The sequence below is a fragment of the Lolium perenne genome, chromosome 1, assembly GCF_019359855.2.
Source record: "Lolium perenne isolate Kyuss_39 chromosome 1, Kyuss_2.0, whole genome shotgun sequence".
NCBI lineage: Eukaryota > Viridiplantae > Streptophyta > Magnoliopsida > Poales > Poaceae > Lolium > Lolium perenne.
This window is the reverse complement of record NC_067244.2, coordinates 41,872,634-41,881,327: the sequence shown is the minus strand read 5'-3', so window position 1 is coordinate 41,881,327 and position 8,694 is coordinate 41,872,634.

Sequence of the window (8,694 nt, the reverse complement as noted above, 5' to 3'; positions counted from 1 at the left end):
TAATTCAAAAACAGAAAACAATCAGAACTTTTGGTACCGAGGCTCACCTAGCCTCTGTTGCTGACTATGGGGCCGGATTGCTGACTGGAACGGCTGACTGGATCGTGCCTAGGACGTTTTGCACCGGAAAAGGAGCTTTGACGAGAGGGGCTCAGCTGTCAGCAGACATGATAAACAAATCAAAAAACGTTTTTCATTTGCATTGCTAGGGAATGGAGCACAGGATCTCACGAATGCAGAACAAGGAAAGGAACCAACTGGACTGGCTTCAGATCACGTGCATGTAGAAGATTGCAACAAACAGAATCAACAAGGCAGCGGTTTTCCTGCTGACCGATGGAGGAGCGCCGGTAACAAACGCATAGAGAACAACCAGCGGTAGCGACTGCTGAAGGCGGACATGGTCGACGGAAGCAACGAATCAGTGATGCAGGACGCAGCAGGGACGCGCTGGCGGCGCAGCGTCAGCGAGGACCTCGAGCTCAGGTTCTTGGCGAAGCGGAGGGTTGCCGGGGGCGTGCGCCGACGACGATGGTGCAGGCGGATGTGCGCCGGACGCGGGAGGTCGCGGCCATGCTCGAACAGCTTGGCGAGCCTGCGGAAGACGGCGACGGCAAGGCTGCTGCGTGCGCTTGCGAACGAGGACGGCGACGAGCCGACGTATTGCATGGTGGCGGAGACGGACTCGTGAGTGCGCCTTGAGGAGAGCTTAGAGACGCTGAGTTGCAGGGTCGCGTTGAGTGGAGTTGCTGAACTTGAAGTGGAGAAAAGCCAGGCCTTGGACGTAGACGGAGTTGCTGATACCGACGCTGCATCCGTACATGGCCGGGGCGGTTTGGTGAACGGAAGATGCGAGCAGCAGTTGGGTTGAAGAGGCGCCGGGTCAGCTTGCTGTACATGGAAAGGAGCGACTTGGATGCGGGATCGCGGAGGTCTGAGTCCGTGACGGCGTGCGGCCGGGAACATGGCGGCGAACTTGGCAGCGCAGGCAGGCGAAGTGCATCGCACCGAGCTTCTTTTCAGCCTCGTCTTCAACTTGTACGGCGGACAGCTAGCCCAGCGTCGAACATGCCAATAATGACTTCGATTGGACTTCTATTTCGATATATATGGACTTGTTTGAGTCCTACCTATGTACGCTCGTAAACGCTGGGCAGGAGTCAGGATGAAATTGGATTTGATTCCGGGACTTTGGGTCCAAAAAAAATTGACCCATATGTGACACCAGCCAGTCACCTATTGCAATTTAATAGTAAAGATTTATGCATTTTCCGGCACTAACCTATTAACGAGATGCCGAAGAGCCAGTTGCTATTTTCTGCTGTTTTTGGTTTCAGAAATCTTAGTAAGGAAATATTCTCGGAATTGGACGAAATCAACGCCCAGGGGTCTATTTTCACACGAAGCTTCCAGAAGACCGAAGATGATACGAAGTGGGGCCACGAGGTGGCCAGACGCTAGGGCGGCGCGGCCCAAGCCCTGGCCGCGCCGGCCTAGTGTGTGGGCCCCTCGCGTCGCCCCTTGACCTATCTCCTCCGCCTACTTATATCCTTCGTCGCGAAACCCCCAGTACCGAGAGCCACGATACGGAAAACCTTCCAGAGACGCCGCCGCCGCCAATCCCATCTCGGGGGATTCAGGAGATCACCTCCGGCACCCTGCCGGAGAGGGGAATCATCTCCCGGAGGACTCTTCACCGCCATGGTCGCCTCCGGAGTGATGAGTGAGTAGTTCACCCCTGGACTATGGGTCCATAGCAGTAGCTAGATGGTCGTCTTCTCCTCATTATGCTTCATTGTCGGGTCTTGTGAGCTGCCTAACATGATCAAGATCATCTATCTGTAATGCTATATGTTGTGTTTGTTGGGATCCGATGGATAGAGAATACTATGTTATGTTGATTATCAATCTATTATCTATGTGTTGTTTATGATCTTGCATGCTCGCCGTTACTAGTAGAGGCTCTGGCCAAGTTAATACTTGTAACTCCAAGAGGCAGTATTTATGCTCGATAGTGGGTTCATGTCTCCATTAAATCTGGGGGAGTGACAGAAACCCCTAAGGTTGTGGATGTGTTGTTGCCACTAGGGATAAAACATTGATGCTATGTCTGGGGATGTAGTTATTGATTACATTACGCACCATACTTAATGCAATTGTCTGTTGTTTTCAACTTAATACTGGAAGGGGTTCGGATGATAACCTGAAGGTGGACTTTTTAGGCATAGATGCATGCTGGATAGCGGTCTATGTACTTTGTCGTAATGCCCAATTAAATCTCACAATATTCATCATATCATGTATGTGCATTGTCATGCCCTCTCTATTTGTCAATTGCCCAACTGTAATTTGTTCACCCAACATGCTATTTATCTTATGGGAGAGACACCACTAGTGAACTGTGGACCCCGGTCCATTCTTTTACATCGAATATAATCTACTGCAATACTTGTTCTACTATTTTCTGCAAACAATCATCATCCACACTATACATCTAATCCTTCGTTACAGCAAGCCGGTGAGATTGACAACCTCACTGTTTCGTTGGGGCAAAGTACTTTGGTTGTGTTGTGCAGGTTCCACGTTGGCGCCGGAATCCCTGGTGTTGCGCCGCACTACATCTCGCCGCCATCAACCTTCAACGTGCTTCTTGGCTCCTACTGGTTCGATAAACCTTGGTTTCTTGCGAGGAAAACTTGCCGCTGTACGCATCACACCTTCCTCTTGGGGTTCCCAACGGACGCGTGCTGTACGCGTATCAAGCTCTTTTTCTGGCGCCGTTGCCGGGGAGATCAAGACACGCTGCAAGGGGAGTCTCCACATCCCAATCTCTTTACTTTGTTTTTGTCTTGCTTTATTTTATTTACTATTTTGTTTGCTGCACTAAATCTGTAGGGATTCGTTGCATAGAAAACAAAAAAATTCCTACCGCGAACACGCAATCCAAGCCAAGATGCAATCTAGAAGACGGGAGCAACGAGGGGATGATCAAGACTCACCCTTGAAGATTTCCAAAGCCTATAAGAGTAGGCTCTTATTGCTGCGGTAGACGATCACTTGCCGCTTGTGATACGTCTCCAACGTATCTATAATTTCTGATGTTCCATGCTTGTTTTATGACAATATCGACATGTTTTGTTCACACTTTATGTCATTATTATGCGTTTTCCGGAACTAACCTATTGACGAGATGCCGAAAGGCCGATTCTTTGTTTCTGCTGTTTTTGGTTCCAGAAAGGCTGTTCGGGCAATATTCTCGGAATTGGACGAAATCAACGTCAAACCTCCTATTTTCCCCGGAAGGCTCCAGAACACCGAAGAAGAGTCGGAGAGGGGGCACAGGGCCACCAAACCCTAGGCCGGCGCGGCCAAGGGGGGCCCGCGCCCCCCTATAGTGTGGCCACCCTGTCAGCCCTCCTGCGCCGCCTCTTCGCCTATAAAACCCCTTTCGACCTAAAAACGCAGCACCAATTGACGAAACTCCAGAAAGACTCCAGAGGCGCCGCCACCGTCGCGAAACTCCAATTCGGGGGACAGAACTCTCTGTTCCGGCACCCTGCCGGGACGGGGAATTGCCCCCGGAGCCATCTCCACCGCCGTCTTCACCGCCATCTTCACCGCCATCGCTGCCTCCATGATGAGAGGGAGTAATCCACCCCCGAGGCTGAGGGCTCCACTGTAGCTATGTGGTTCATCTCTCTCCCATGTACCTCAATACAATAATCTCATGAGCTGCTTTACATGATTGAGATTCATATGAGTTTTGTATCACTACTATTCTATGTGCTACTCTAGTGATGTTATTAAAGTAGTTTTATTCCTCCTGCACGGTGTAATGGTGACAGTGTGTGCATCCGTGTTAGTACTTGGCGTAAGCTATGATTATGATCTCTTGTAGATTATGAAGTTAACTATTGCTATGATGGTATTGATGTGATCTATTCCTCCTACATAGTGTGAAGGTGACAGTGTGCATGCTATGTTAGTACTTGGTTTAGTCGTATTGATCTTTCATGCACTCTAAGGTTATTTAAATATGAACATTGAATTGTGGAGCTTGTTAACTCCGGCATTGAGGGTTCGTGTAATCCTACGCAATGGTGTTCATCATCCAACAAGAGTGTAGAGTATGCATTTATCTATTCTGTTATGTGATCAATGTTGAGAGTGTCCACTAGTGAAAGTCTGATCCCTAGGCCTTGTTCCTAAATACTGCTATCGCTGCTTGTTTACTGTTTTACTGCGTTACTACTGCTGCGTTACTACTGCTTGTTTACTGTCCTGGGCAAAGCACTTTTCTGGTGCCGTTGCCACTGCTCATATATATTCATACCACCTGTATTTCACTATCTCTTCGCCGAACTAGTGCACCTATTAGGTGTGTTGGGGACACAAGAGACTTCTTGCTTTGTGGTTGCAGGGTTGCATGAGAGGGATATCTTTGACCTCTTCCTCCCTGAGTTCGATAAACCTTGGGTGATCCACTTAAGGGAAAACTTGCTGCTGTTCTACAAACCTCTGCTCTTGGAGGCCCAACACTGTCTACAGGAAAAGGAGGGGGCGTAGACATCAGCTTGCAAAAGCGCGTAGAAGATCTTGATCACGGTGCTACGATCGGGCAGCACCTCCGTACTCGGTCACACGTTCGGTGTTGATGAAGACGACGTCCTTCTCCCCGTTCCAGCGGGCAGCGGAAGTAGTAGCTCCTCCTTGAATCCGGCAGCACGACGGCGTGGTGGCGGTGGCGATGGAGAACTCCGGCGGAGCTTCGCTAAGCGTGCGGGAGAGGTGGAGGAGAGAGGGGGCGGCTAGGGTTTGGGAGAGGGGGTGGCCGGCCTCAAGGGGTGCGGCCAAGCTATGGCTCTGTGGTGGCCGGCCCCCTCCCCTATGCCCCTCATTATATAGGTGGAAGCCCCAAGAGTTGTAGTCCAAGTCTTCGAATAAGACCCCAACACCAAAACTTCCCAAAGGTGGGAAACCTACTCAAGGAGGGAGTCCTACCCAAGGTGGGACTCCCACCTTTTCCTTAGGTGGGGTGGCCGGCCACCATGGGTGGAATCCACCTGGGATTCCTTCCCCTTAGGGCTGGCCGGCCATGCTAGTGGAGTCCCTCCGGGACTCCACCTTCCATAGTGCCATTCTTCCGGACTTTTCTAGAACCTTCTAGAACCTGCCATAAATGCACCGGATCATTTCCAAACTTGGAATATGACTTCCTATATATGAATCTTATTCTCCGGACCATTCTGGAACTCCTCGTGATGTCCGGGATCCCATCCGGGACTTCGAACAAAACTTTGAACTCCATTCCATATTCAAGTTCTACCATTTCAACATCAAACCTTAAGTGTGTCACCCTACGGTTCGCGAACTATGTGGACATGGTTGAGTACTCTCTCCAACCAATAACCAATAGCGGGATCTGGAGATCCATAATGGCTCCCACATATTCAACGATGACTTCAGTGATCGAATGAACCATTCACATACGATACCAATTCCCTTTGTCACGCGATATTTTACTTGTCCGAGGTTTGATCATCGGTATCACTCTATACCTTGTTCAACCTCGTCTCCTGACAAGTACTCTTTACTCGTACCGTGGTATGTGGTCTCTTATGAACTTATTCATATGCTTGCAAGACATTAGACGACATTCCACCGAGAGGGCCCAGAGTATATCTATCCGTCATCGGGATGGACAAATCCCACTGTTGATCCATATGCCTCAACTCATACTTTCCGGATACTTAATCCCATCTTTATAACCACCCATTTACGCAGTGGCGTTTGATGTAATCAAAGTACCTTTCCGGTATAAGTGATTTATATGATCTCATGGTCATAAGGACTAGGTAACTATGTATCGAAAGCTTATAGCAAATAACTTAATGACGTGATCTTATGCTACGCTTAATTGGGTGTGTCCATTACATCATTCATACAATGACATAACCTTGTTATTAATAACATCCAATGTTCATGATCACGAAACCATGATCATCTATTAATCAACAAGCTAGTTATACAAGAGGCTTACTAGGGACTCTTTGTTGTTCACATAACACACATGTATCAATGTTTCGGTTAATACAATTATAGCATGGTATGTAAACATTATCATAAACTCAAAGATATTACAATAACCATTTTATTATTGCCTCTTGGGCATATCTCCAACAGTCTCCGACTTGCACTAGAGTCAATAATCTAGTTTACATTTGTAAAGATATAACACCTTGGCCTTCTGGTGCTTTATCATGTTTTGCTCACGGGAGAGGTTTTAGTCAACGGATCTGACATGCTCCGTATGTATTTTGTAATTCATTTGCGTCTCAACGCATCACTCATTTCCAAATGAGTCAGCATTAAATATGTTTGGTCTTCTGGTGGAACCTTAATTCCGCGGTCTGAAATATGTCACTAATATTGTCACACACAATATAGTTTCAAAGTTCTGACTCTGTCGGAACTACACCAAGTTCTCAAAGAACCTCTTGACTTTAACATCCTTTGTCATTGTCAAAACAATGACATACTCTGCCTTCTTTTGTAGAATCCGTCACAATATTTAGAACTCTTCTAAATCTAGCATAGACAACTTCTAGCTCATTGTACTACCTTTTAAACAATACTTAGTCTAATTTGAGATTGAAATTTTATTTTCATATGTGACAAAACAAATATCGGTGCAACATCTTACAGCGATTTGTTTGTCATTTCTCCATACAAAACTATATATATATCCTTGGTTATTCTTAAGTACTCAAGAATATTCTTTACTGTTTTTCAATGATCATCACACGAATCATTCTGGTATATGCTCCTAACTCTTTAGAGCACAGGACATCTGATTTTTGTACATATTCTTCGTGATCTAAAATCATTCATGTGTTTTTACTCATCAAGTGTCAGATACACTTAAGTCTTGTTAAAACTTCACACGACAAGAACATTTTCTTAATATTTCTATATTGAACTATTTCAATATCCATTCTATCTACTTTGACTTAAACATATTATGTGTTTCAATATATCTTCATAGATCTTGACACAAAATTTGTTTCAGTCCATATCCTTTCATTGAAGTTAATTTCTCAATGAAACCTTTTAATCAAGTATATAATTACATCATTTATAACCAACTATATGTCATCTACATAAGTATTATAAATATGTCTCTGCGCTCCCACTTAATTTCTTGCAAATGCAAGCCTCTTCATCGTCTCTGATGAAATCAAAAACTCTTTGACTATTTCATCTGGTGAAGATTCCAACTCAGCGATACTTACTTCATCCAATTGAAGTTCGTATACCTATCTAGTATTCCACGAACCAGCAAAACTCTTGGTTGTATCTTGTATACACCTTTAATACACACTTCTGATAAGTAATGTATTTTGCCATCCTACTAACATATCTCATAAAAGAAATATGTAGTGATTACTAGAATAATCCACATAGACTATAAGCATTGCTACGGAAGACCTAATCTTATCGTAGTCAACTCTTTGAACTTTGTCGTAAACAACTTTTCGACAAGTTGAACTTCTTCAAGGATATTTCATCCAAGTCCATCAATTTTATAGATCCATTTACTTTCAAAAAGTATTCATCTATCTTGGATTTCATGGCGTATAGCCATTTTAACGGAGTCAGGGCCCATCATAACTTCTTGTTTGTAGTTGGTTTATCATTGTTCAAAATCAATCCTTTGTCCATAAATCATTTATTTGATCACAAAGTAAATCATACCTACAAGGTTCAATATGTACTTCGATCTCCATGGCTAAAACACTTTGTAGTCATGGGCGCCATGATCGTCGTGGCCGCTTCCGAAACCAATTCCGATGCTGCGCTACTCTGATCATTATGCTCAGGTTCATAAACCTTATCAAATTATATTGTCCTCCCACTCAAATACTTCACTAGAAACAATTTCTCGGAAATAAGAAACATTGACAAACACTTTTGTCTTTGTCTCGTGGGAAGAATTCCCAATTAAATCTCTGGGATATCCAACAAAGACATTCATCCGATTTTGGTTGTAAACTCTTAGACCAAAATTTAAAGAAAAGACTATTAGGGTTTATACCCATACCATAACTTGTATGGTGTCATTTCAACGGATCATGATGATGCTCTATTTAGTGTAAAAGCGGTAGTCACTAAAACATAATCCACAAAAATATAATGGCGTCATAATATTTTATCTCATCATTAATCCAACAAGGTTTGGATACATCTCTCGGATATTATATCATCATTATGATGCTCCAAGAAATGTGAGTTGTAGAACAATTTCATGACTCTCTTAGATGTTTGCTAAAATTCGTAATTCAAATATTTTCACCATGATCCAATCACAGATATTTGACTTTTCTATTACGATGATTTCCACTTCATGCTGAAATTTATTTGAATCCATTCAAATGTTTCAAACTTCTTCCTTATTGAATATATCCACATATATACTCAATTCATTGTTGAAAGTTTTCATGAAGTAGAAGAATCTCCCGCACACAACTATGCCTAGTGAACCACATACATCATCATGTATTTTTTCACTAAGTTTGTTGCCCGTTCAACTCTTGGCCTATGAACGGTATTTTAATCATTCTCTTTAGAAAAGATTTGCAAGCGCCAAATGATTCAAAAAATCAAATGACTCCAAAAATCCATTTGCATGGAGTT